Source organism: Chinchilla lanigera, unplaced genomic scaffold (genome assembly GCF_000276665.1).
Source record: "Chinchilla lanigera isolate Chin_1 unplaced genomic scaffold, ChiLan1.0 scaffold00034, whole genome shotgun sequence".
Taxonomy (NCBI): Eukaryota; Metazoa; Chordata; class Mammalia; order Rodentia; family Chinchillidae; genus Chinchilla; species Chinchilla lanigera.
In genome coordinates, this window is record NW_004955435.1 from 4,572,687 (window position 1) to 4,584,887 (window position 12,201).

General features: G+C 47.5%; 1 protein-coding gene across 1 annotated transcript in view; it reads right to left on the minus strand.

The window, feature by feature from the left end:
• Frrs1 (ferric-chelate reductase 1) overlaps nucleotides 1–5,460 on the minus strand; it is a 46,868-nt gene extending 41,408 nt beyond the window's left edge. The window contains exon 1 of the mRNA XM_005388788.2: nucleotides 5,416–5,460. The gene's annotated coding sequence lies outside the window, so the exon portion shown is untranslated. The remainder of the gene's footprint in view (nucleotides 1–5,415) is intronic.
• Between the last annotated feature and the right edge of the window lie 6,741 nt (nucleotides 5,461–12,201).

The window sequence follows — 12,201 nt, forward strand, 5'->3', positions numbered from 1 at the left end:
TTGCAAGTTCGAGACCAGCCTGGCCTACAAAGTGACCTCAAGGCCAGCCTGAACTGCATAGCGAGACAGTCTCAAAAAGACAAAAAATAAAATAAAATAAAATAAAATCATTCCCAAACTTCGCTCCCCTTCTTTCTAGTAACTCAACTTTACCTTGACAGAAAACCCCCATGTGAAGAATTAAACTGACTTTGATAGCTGGAGTGTGAGTTATAGGGAAATTGAAAAATAGGTCAAGTATTTCCCCTTGCTGAGACAAAAATGTTTCAGGCTCTATTTTCACAGCAGGAAGCACAGAGCAAAGTGATTTTATTTTAAATTAACAATTGGAGTTAGGACATTTTCAGAAAAGGTTCTAAAAAACAAAGAACATGAAAAATGGCTCTTGAATACCAATTTGAGATCTGTCAGATCTAGTGATGTCAGGCAGTTGAAAATACTCCTGGCAAAAACGTCAGAGTTTGAGGGAAACCAAGATAACAGAAGGGGACCCGGGAGAAGCCGTCGGAAACGCTACAGTCTAACCCTGATTTCTCTCATTCCAACCCACCAGCAAGCGGTTTTATTCCACTTCATTTGTACTCTGGGAAAATAGTGAAAGCAAATATTTTATTACATGCTGTCTAGGCTTCATCTGGATCATCCCATATGGCTCTCACAATGATCCTGTCCTCATATCAAAATTAGGCGCTATTAAAAAGTCTCCTTGTCTAAAAACATAAACTCACAGAGGAAAGAAGGCAAATACCATTAATCTACACTTCAATGATGTGCCTGGTATATTTCAGTCGTCACAGTCAGTGCTTTACATGTGTGAACTCCAGTCCTTGGAAGAAACATGCAAAAGGCTTTCTTTTGTACTAGTATGGAAATCGAAGCTTAGACAAGGTAAGATAAGATAGACTGACAGCTATCCCAGAAATAAGATCAGTCTTATATTAATTTTTACTCCAAAAGACACAGTAGGGCTTACTTTCAGGGGGCGTCTTATTTTTTTCATGTGCAAAAACCTACATTTAAACCAGGCATGGTGGTGCATGCCTGTAATTCCAGCACTCAAGAGGCTGAGGCAGGAGGATCACCATGAGCTTGAGCACAGCTTGGGCTACAAAGTGAGTTCAAGGCCAGCCCGAACTGCAGAGTGAAACCCTGTCTCAAAAAGAAAAAAAACTACATTTACTCACTTATTTTATGGTCATAACTCTCCAGACCCCAAATCCTACCCTGACTTTTGTGACTCCACTCCCTGCAGACCCACTGGCCCCAGTCTCTCATGTCCAGCAACCAAGCTCTCTTTCCCTGAGCACTTCTTGTCCATGCGGCCTGCTCAGAATGCATGGTCACAGTACACGACGCTGAATTGAGAAGATTCACGTCAGACACAAAAGTGCCCGCTCCAGGATCGAGTGCGCACGGCATTCACGCGCTGGGCAGCGCTCCGACTCATGATCTGGCCTAAGTTTCAAGTTCACCTGTTTACACAGGTGTCAATTTATCCCCCATCCGAAGGCGCCCGCTGGGACATTTACAAATATTTAATCACATATTATCGCTTAAGCGTTAATGTCACTAACATTATTTACATTTAATTATATGTTAAAATTATTATTTTAGAATTCAGTACGTTACTTGTGTGTTGCAATGAATGTAGCAAACATAATGGCTGATGATCTTTTTTTTTTTTTTGTCTTTTTGAGACAGGGTCTCACTGTGCAGGCCAGGCAGGCCTTGAGCTCACTTTGTAGCCCAGGCTGGCTTTGAACTCACAACGATCTTCCTGCCTCAGCCTGCCAAGTGCTGGGATCACAGGTGTGCACCACCACGCCTGGCTAGGTGGCTGATGATCTTAACTGGGATTTACTTTGGGGGTGCAGCTTGTGTTATGAGCATCTTGAAAAATCACGCCAGGGTGTATTTTCCAGGTATGTCTTATTTTCAAGGAAATACAGCAGTCTTATTTACAGGGAAATACAATTATTAAGGACTATGAACTATCAGACGCCATGACGGGCAGGGGGGGGGTGGATTTGTCCCAATGATCCAGGGAACTGTGGAGAGTTTCTTGTCTTCAATATATAAAATGAGGCACTGACTCAGACCCTCGCCAAAGTCACAGCACGCCGATGGTGAAAAGCACAGGGGGGCCGGGTTTCTGAGGCCTAACCTCCAGCCCCGTCCACAGCCTCAGACCGTGCACTTAGGGTGGGCGGTGGGTGAGTAAGGCCTGCAGAAGAGAGAGAGTTCAGATAAGCGAGACTTGAATAAGAACAAGAACCAGCGGTAGAAAGAAAAACTAGAGGGCCGGGGATGTAGCTCAGCGGCACAAGCGCCTGCCTGGTAAGTACAAGGTCCTGAGTTCGATTCCCGGTACCAAAAAGACAAAGGAAAAGTGGAAGACTTTGGCGACAGTGAGGGATAACTTTACTAGAAACGAGGCGGAACGTCAGGAAGCCTTTGCAGAAATCCGACGCGGTTCCCCCGACCCCTTGCGCGAAGACGCCCTTCCCGGGCCCCGCCTGCACCTGCTCCTCCCAGGCTCACCCCGCTCTGACGGGCTCAGCGCCTCCGCGCCTTGACCGTGAACCGAAGGTGACAGTTCGGTCCCCTCCACTCCACACCGCGAGCTTTGGTAGCTGTTTTGGGGGACAACGAATGAGCTCAGCTGGTCCCAAGCGGAATCCATGCCCTCCTCTCCGAGCCACACCCTTGCCCTGACTCGGACCTGACAGCGGACACCCGAGACCGGACTCCCGGGGTCTGACTCCAAGCGTTCTTCGCACCCCCGCTTCCACGCAGGCCCCGCAGGCCGCTCTGCCCGCCGCGCTCCTCCGCCGCGCAGCGCTTCCCGCCCATCTGCCTGCTGCTTCCCGTGTCCACGCCGCGTCCAAGCACAAAGCCCACCTCCCCGGCGAGGGACTCAGCCTGCAGCTGGCCTGTGTCTGCGTCTCCGCTGCGGTCACACTCCGCCGCTAGCTCGTTTCCAGGAGCACAGTTCTCCCCAGGCTGCCCTCCCCGCGAAAGCATCCAAGAGCTTCCCAGGAAGCTGGAACCTTTAGCCAGGCGTCATGGGGCACACCTGTAATCCCACCACTCGGGAGGCTGAGGCAGGAGGATTGTCATGAGTTCAAGGCTAGCCTGGGCTACATGGTGAATAAATTCAAGGTCAGCCTGACCTACACAGTGAGACCCTGTTTCAAAAAAAAAAAACAAACCACTGGAACCTCTATGCAGAATGTAAAATACTGGTAAAATTCACTAAGTAGGATATGAAGAAATGGACTCACATACAGTGAAGGGGATAAACGGTCATAACATCTTTGGAGGACATCTGACAGTATTTTAGTAAGCTATGTTTAACCTCTGCCAGGAATTTCACTTCTTAAAATTTATCCTACGGAAAAACCCACAGAATTATGCAAGAATTATTTGTAACAGGATTCTTTTTATGCTCTGTTTAAACTACAGAATGCTGTGTACCCATTAAAAAGAATGAACCGGCATAGACAAGGACAAGGACAACAGCTCACAATGATTAAGTGCTTTCTAGGAACGAGGCTCATTTTTAAGTGTTTTGCAAGTATTAATTTCACAAAAACCCTAAGACATGCATCTGTGTATCTTTAAGCAGAAGCATGTTTGTGCCACACTAAGACATGAAAAGAAGCCAATTGCCGAATGCTATGAAGTATACCAAAACGCACCAACAGGAAAAGAAAAAAAGGAAATAAAAGCTCCTACGCCATGCCACTAACCATTCTCAGCAGTGGTGACCCCTTAGAAGTCTTCAGTAGGGGAAGTGGATTGGACTTCCTCTCTTCAATCCCTTTTAAATTATATGACATATAGTTTAAAGAATGTAGTACTTTATGACTTTAAAACGTTACAAAGTACACATTACACAAAGACTACGTACTTTTTTTCTTTTTCCCATTTTCAAACATTCTATGTTACTTTTACTGTTTTTGTTGTTTGAGTTTTAATAAACAAAACCTCTACCCCGCTTGCCAGATTCAATTAAAATGCACACCTGGCACACGCCTATAATCCCAACACTTGGGAGGCTGAGGCAGGAGGATCGCTGCTAGTTCAAGACCAGCCTGGGCTACAAAGTGAGCTCAAGGCCAGCCTGAACTGCATGGCAAGACACTGTCTCAAAAAGACAAAAAATAAAATAAAATAAAATGCTACCCCCTACTGTGTCCTGTGCAGAGCAAGCTGTCTGGACCTGGAAATCTCAGAGACCTCCGTTCCTGTACTCTGGAAGATACCACCTTGGCGACCTTGGAGAGATGACCTACCCTCACTCTGCCCTCTCACCTGTTAGAGATAGTTCCACCAACAGCAAGAGCCTCCCTGAGGATTAAATAGAGTAACATTTACCAAACATCAGCTCAGTGCCGCCGTAAATAAGGTCTCCTTAAAACCGCCTGCCTCCCTTGCAGTATGAATAATTCCGCACCCCCCTTGGGAACTGCGCCGGCCGGGAACGGGCTCAGCGGACAGCACCTGCCCGGCAGGTGTGAGTCATGAGTTCAATTCCCCGAACCAAAAGAAAAGAAACTTGGAAGCTGCTCTCTTCTTGGAAACTCAGGAAGCTTTAACATTAGCTAATAAAAAATCTTTCCGCCCCAAGTGGTGCTTTGTCTTATGGCAAACTTCGGGGGGCTGCGAAGGCCACCTACTCACAAACACCGGCACGTCTGACGGTACCGGAGAACGGTCCTCCGACAGTCCTCTCCTCATTGAAGCGCGAAAGACCTGACCGCAGGGGAACGGAGAGGGGTGGGACAGGAGTGCGCGCTCCGGCTTACTGTCCAATTACGGCCCCCCGAGAATGAGACCTCGCTTCACAGCTCCTGGCCTTATTGTCAGCAACCAGCAGACCAAACTCACATCTTTCCTCCGCACTAACCCAGTACAGTACCAGACTCCTATTTTTTTTTTAATTCAGACAAAAAAATAAATAAATAAATAAACAGCTAAACCTGGAAATATTCCAAATAACACTTGTCTAGCTGAAAATTCCCCTTTGACCTTCGCATAAAAAAATTTACAAGTAAGGCCCTCGGAAGCCTTCACGTGAGTAATGCCCTCTAGTACGAGGTTTGACATAAACAGGAATTCTCACAATTAAAGTCTTAGGGGCAAAAAGGATAACTTGGTGCATGAATACGGTCCGTGCTTCTGAGGGGCCCGGAGAAGTCTCTACCTCCATCTGCGCTTTTCTGGGGCTCCGCTGGGCAGCCGGTCGGGGACCACACTGTCACCCAACTCGTCAGCGAGCCCCGGAGCCCGGTGCGGCCAGCCCCACCCGCCTGGCCCGCACCGCCACCTGCTCCAGCCGCGGCCTCGCGGGCTTCGGCTTTTGAACACTTCGCTGAGCCTGACCCAGAGAAAACAGAAGAGGTCACGTACCTCGAGAGGCGACGGCCCTGTGCCCAACTTCCGGCTTGGCTCGCGCTTCTATCTGGTTTCACCAGCTGGGTGGAGCCAGTGCACCCTCCCAGGGGGAGCCTTTGCCCCGGCTGGGCTGCGGAACTGGATTTTCAAGCCCTGCCCAGCGCTGCACTGGCTTCAGGACTCTGCTTCTGAAAATTAACTAAATGTCTAAGGTAACTAAAATTAACTAAATTAACTAAAATTAATTTTTAACAAGTAAAATTAATTAAACTTGGGCTGTTTTACAAGCTTTTTTGCTGACCATTCATCACTTTACTGAAAATATTACATTTTTTGTCTTTCACTCCAAAACTCTTTAAAAATACATACCTTTCACTGAAACCTGAGCAAATTAATAGAATGCCCATTTAAACTGGAACTGAATTTTATAGCATCACTATTGAAACATACATACACTGGGGCTGGGGATTTAGCTCAGCAGCAAAAGTGCCTGCCTGGCAAGCGCAAGGTCGTGAATTTGGTTCCCGGTACCGGAGAAAAACCAAAAAAAAAAAAAAAGAAACATACATATACTTCTAAAAAGGTTAGATAGGTTTTTTTTTTTCTCGAAAGTGCAAATTTACCCTAGAAATTTTCATCAGTCACTATCTCAGCTAGCAACGCTATCTCTACAAACTGATTCAGTTAATTACAAACGTTTACAAGGTCAGATTTCATGAATGATATCATGTAAAAGAGCTCGGTCTTTCTTTTTTTTTTTTTTTTTTTTTAATATACCCTGAAATATATGACTTTTTTTGAGACAGGATCTGGCTTTGTAGTTCTGGCCTTGAACTGGCCTGAATTCACTATATAGTCCAAGCTGGCCTTTAACTCATGGTGATTCTCCTGCCTCAGCCTCCCTGGTGCAAGGGTTACAGGTGTGTGCCACCACATCCGACATTTTGTTTTTTTGAAAGCTTGAATCTTTAAGGTCTACAACATTCTTTTGCAAAAGGGAAACTTCAGGGTTAGAATACAATGTATCTAAAAATATTACACACTCCACCTTCAGCCTGTGACTAACGTGCAGATGGAAACAGTATGACACATACCCCAATCACTAACACTAGTAAATTTCCTAAATCCATTTTGTAAGGAGAGAAAAAAGGAGAAGGAACGTTCGCCATAAATTTTTCTCCGTAAGAACTTGCCACAGTTAACAAAAGCCCCTCTCAGTAGGGGCTGAGTAAAGATAACGTAGAGCTGGCTTTCGATTCCGCAGCTGCCTGGGACAGCGACAGTTGTAAAGGAAGTCAGACGACCTTCAGTCCTCATCAGAGTCTCAGGTAGTCACCAGCTCTCTGCAGCTGCAATTAGACCCTCTCGGAGAGTAGTCCTTGTCACTTTGCATGCCAAGAATATAATAAAACGTCTATAAAACACGTGATTCTTAGGGTACTTTATCGTACTGTTGCCTCCTAAGACCCTCTCAGGAAGCAGTCAAAGTCACGGGAGGGGCTGCCTGGCCGCCAGTTCTCCGCAAAGCCTGGCCTTCCCGGCCGGCACTTCCTCCAGTCCCAGCTGTAACTGCTCTTATCTCTCTGTCCCAGAAGTTCACTTCTACCCTGCTCCGTTTTCGTCAGCTGCTTCTCAGCTGTGAAAAAAGGAAACCAAGTTTATTAAAACGCTCACGAGAGCTTGGACTCCAAGAACTCAAACTCGTAGCTGTCTGACCAGGTCTTGTTCATGTGCCTCCAAACCAGCAGTTCTCAAGCCTGTTGGTCTCAGGGGCCCCAAGAATCCCAAAGAAACGCCGGTGTCCTGGGTGCTAGTTATGAATATTTTTATTAAAAATTAAAGCAGAGGTGTTTTTTCATACATTAATGTCTAAAGGGTGACAGGTTCATTACATGTGAATATAATAACTTTTTACTATTATTTTACCTTAATGACTTTTTTAAAACTATAAATTTACTGAAGAGTATTTTTTTGCCTTTTGAAGAAAGAAAAATGTAGCCCAGGCTGTCCTTGAACTCACAGTGATCCCCTGGGACCACAGGTGTGGGTCACTGTGCCCTGATTTTTTTTTTTTCTTCTGGTACCAGGAATCGAACTTACGACCTTGCGCTTGCCAGGCAGGCACTTTGCCCCTGAGCTAAGTCCCCGGCCCCCTTGATTTTTTTTTTTAAAGAGTGAAGAGTATCAATTGTCAAAGGACAAAGTACTCCAACAGTTTAGTTTAAAGATTCTATTTGGATTTGTTCTCAATTTTAGAATCAGGCAACACTTCATTCCATAAAATAGAGTAAGTGTTCCACTGTCAGAGCAAAAGAGGTTGATTGTATAAACAAAGAAGTGTTTAAAAAGCATAAAGTAAAAGAAAATGCAGACGGGTCACTCTGAAGTTACTTTCTTTGTACAGCCCAGATAGGGAGACAGAAAAATAGGAAAATAAATGGTTGGTTGGCAGACCATTCCGGGTTGTCTTTTCTGTGCCCTGGAGAAAGCAGAGAGACTTCAGTATCGTACCCACGAGGGCCGGCCTGTTCCGGAGACGGGGCCGTTCTCTCTAACCTTCGTTCCTCTGAGCGTCAGGTACGCAGCTGAGCTCAGCGTGGCGATATGCAGCCGCTCAAATGAGTGGCTCCATTTTTATTTTTAGCCTGGTCTGTGCGGGAGCTGAGTCCAAAACAATGAACATTGCACCCTGGTAATTTTTAGTTAACAGTACTGTTGGTTACATTTTTGCAAACGTCGTCAAAGGCAGCTGGATTCTCTTACGTTCTTCTGCACTCAGTGTGTAGCGATATTGAATAACACTTTAGACAGCCTCTGGAAAATCCCACCATATACTCATGAGAGAAGAGAATAAATAGGGCAAATAAAATATAACAAGTGCAATCGTTTTTATCTGTTGAGAACCCATTTGACTTAATCCGAGTTGAGCAGCCCTCTGTCTCCAAGGGAAAGATATGATCTAGACAGTCCATACCAGCAGGGAATGCTAAGGGTGTGCATGTTTAGGATCCTACCCAAGACCAGGAAGAGAGACGCAGCAGGCAGAACTCTAAGCCAGAACCATTCACTCACCTGAGATCCACTGTCAAGTCTGAATGATTCTGCTGGATCAAACTTAGAATCTCCACTGTCCTCTTATACTCAGCATTTCATAAATAATTACATTCCAGCAGAGTGACGCCAATCAATTAGGCCTCACCCCACACCCGGAAATCGAAAACACCTCCTCTAAAATGGACCCATCCCACTGGATCCTAACTGTGCCAACCTCAACCAGTCAGAGCCCATCCTCCCCATCCACCGCTACCATTCCGGTGTGTATCTCCACTACTTCTCAGCTAGACTGTAGTCATCACCCACCGAGCTCCTCCAGCTTCTCTTCGACTTCATCATCCCACATACTACGCTAATCCTTTCTGTTTTTTGGTACCGGGAATCAAACTCAGGACCTCACACTTGCTAGGCAGGTGCTGTGCCACTGAGCTATATCTCCAGCCCTAATTTTTCTCAAGTATAACTCACATCATATTCAGTGGTACCTCGGTTGACAAACTTGCTCCACAACTTTGAAAAAGATGGCCACGATTGCGTTTGTACAGGAAAAACGGCCGCGGTCGTGTTGGTTGCCTGATATAGCGTTTGCAAACAAAAACAAAGTTTACCAAATGCTTTTTCTTGTTGTTATTGTCGTTTTGTCTTTTTGAGACAGGGTCTCACTGTGCAGATCCAGCTGGGCTTGAGCTCACTTTGTAAATGTCCGGATCCCGTAGACAGATGGTTCCGTGGCTTATATCTGCAAGTCCCCTAAGGCATGTGCACTCAAAAGGGGCTTTGCAGAGGTGATTGATCGTGGGCGTGTGATACCAGATTAGTCCGCTGGTTGGTTTAACATAGTTCTAAGCGTGAGTAATGGACTTACTGAAGAGGGAAGATTCACACTTCAACAGGATGTGGTGTTGCACACCAATAATCCCAGCACCTTGGAGGCTGAGACAGGAGGATTGTTGCAAGTTAGAGACCAGCCTGGGCTGCAAAGTGAGCTCAAGGCCAGCCTGAACTGCGTAGTGAGACCATCTCAAAAAGACCAAAAAAAAAAAGTATTTGGCATGCCAAGCATAGTGGTGCACCCCGTAACTCCAGTGCTCAGGAGGCTGAGGCAGGAGAATCACCTCAAGTTGGAGGCCAGCTTGGGTTATATAGTGAAACCTTTTTTTTTTTTTTTTTTTTTGTCTTTTTGAGACAGGGTCTCACTCCTGTCCTCACACTCCTTTTTCCCTGTGGGACTCTTTCTTCATAAAAGGACAAGACATTTCCCTATGAAACACTGACCTTGTTGGAGTCATCCGAAAGATCTCACCTTAGGGCCAGGGACCAGGAGGACCCAGCATCAAGGACAGTGTTCGAAAGCTCCATCTTCAGAGCTTCACCAGGTGGAGCAGCACCCGAGATGGAGCACGGGGCGGGGGCGGGGGCTTGCAGAGCGTGAGGAGAGGAGAGCAGAGAACATCCACCTGGGCTGGGTCTGTGCGGCAGGAAGTTAGCCCGCTGGGGAGGAACGTCTTCCGCCGTCCTCCGGGCTCCGTGAGTGCGGCTCGGCACCGGCTGGCATCAGGGTTGCTTTCTCTGTAACAGCGCCGTCCGCAGCACTCTCGGGTACTGCAGGGCACTCATGGGGCTACACACTTTTTGTCCCACAGGTCAGAGCTATCAGAGCACCCATTCGCTCCTTTGTGGCAGCAAAGCCATCCACACCCTTGCGTTCCTGGCTTGGAGTTTTACAAGTACTGCCCGTCGCATGGCCCAGGAGCGGATGGGTCATTTGCACCATCTGCTGCCCTCTGCCGCCGGCTTCTGGCTCCGAGACGCTACGTGACTGCTGAACCCCCTCAAATCGAAGGCGGGAAGGAAGGAAGCCGTCAGCCGGGCTTTCAGGCTCGCGCGTCTTCGTTATTCATTTCTTCCGTCTCTCCCGTACTTTTGGTAGTAGGGCCAAACTTCTCATTTTCTCCCTTTGCATCACCCTTCAAGAGGCAACCAGGCTTCGGAGACCGAAGGTCAGCAGACCTACTGAAGCGAGGTGAGGGAATACGGCTCGGTAGGGATGAACGATGTGATGAGTGCGAGGCACTTAGTCCAGTACCCTCGGCACTGCACAGCACAGGACACTTCTCGGATGCAGACACGTCACAGATGCGCCCCAGACGCCTCCTCTGGCAACTAGACAGAACTGACCTCTTCAGCCTGCCACCTCTGCCCACCAGGTTTCTCATACCAACACCCTCTTTCAAAGGAAAGATGCTCCGCTGTGGTTTGCAGCCAACTTTTGCGTGTGTCCGCTTGCCGTGATCCCTTAGATATCCCATCTTCCTCTTCTCTGTCCGTCCTTGGCCACTTAAACACCAGTCAAGCCGTGCTGTGTGTAACTGCCCAATGCACAAGCTCTAACGCGCAGGCGCCTCTGCCTGCAGTGCTCTTTCCACAGGGGCCTCCCTGCGTTGAAGGTGCTCACCCCGAGAGTCACGGCCCGTGTACAAGGGACGCATGGGACCCCCGGGAGACCCCGCCGTCCCTGCTTCGGCTCTGACCGCACTCTGCACACTCTAGTCTATCACCTGCTACTCCCTACTGTACTTACCTGCTTTGGATCTGTAGCCTCTGGTATTCTCTGAAACTTACAAGGTTTTTGTATTGCCTTCAGTTGCTTTTACATTGACAACTGCGTCCAACACATGCTGCATGCATGAAGGAAGGAAGGAACGCACGATAAAACAGAAGAACACCCATCACCAAAGCAGCGATACAGGAGAGAGAAACACTGCGGTTGGCCTGTGTGAATCTCACGTTCTCTTCCATCCAGTCCACAAGTTTGAAGAGCAGGAAAGGGCCCTCGAGTGAGGGATGAGAAGAAGCAGGAACAGAAGTGAACAGTATGGAAAATGGATCAGCCACGCGGCCAGAGCGCATGGGCGACGTGCTCCCCGAAGAGATCACACGCAGCACAAGACCGTGACGCGGTGCCCGGCCATGCGAACACGCAGGACTCATGTACACGGAGTAGAACGCTGCTCAGGAGCGTCACCATCTAGACGTGCTGGTGCCCTTTGCCTTGGTTTTACCTTGCACTCCTACTGACCCGACATTCCTATTTCTCGGAAAATCTGCTTTGGCTTTTGTTCTATGGGGTCTGGTTTGCTTTTAGCATTGCCGTAAATGTTTTGTTTTGTTTTTTCATAGTCCAATACTGGCCCAGTCCTTTCTTTCTTCCTTTCATCATTCATCCGATACCTTTGCCCCAGTCTCCTACCTCCCGTCAGCCAAGAGGAGCGCTGAGAACTGCCCGTGCCAGTTATGTGGGTGTGTCTTCGCTGTCCTCTCTGGGTGTAACTGTTCTCTGCTGCCCCCCATGGGCCGAGTGCCTTCTCGCCTAGCATGCAATGTTTTCTTTAAGACACTGACAGGAAGAGCCTAACAGCAGAGCACTGGATAAATTCTTGATTTCAGTTACTGACAACTTCATCCCTCAGAGGGCAAAAGAAGAACAACCAGAGTGATAGGAAAGGCTGTAAGATGAATCTAGAAAAAGAACACATGAAACAAAGGTGCACACCTGTAATCCCATCACTCAGGAGGCTGAGGCAGGAGGATCGTTAGGAGTTGGAAACCAGCCTGGGCTACAAAGTGAGCTCAAAGCCAACCTGCACTGCATAGCGAGATCCTGTCTCAAAAAAAAAAAAAAAAAACATGAAACAGGCCACATTTTTCTCTAGGCCCTGCAATGTTACAGTTTTTAGCCAAGGAAGA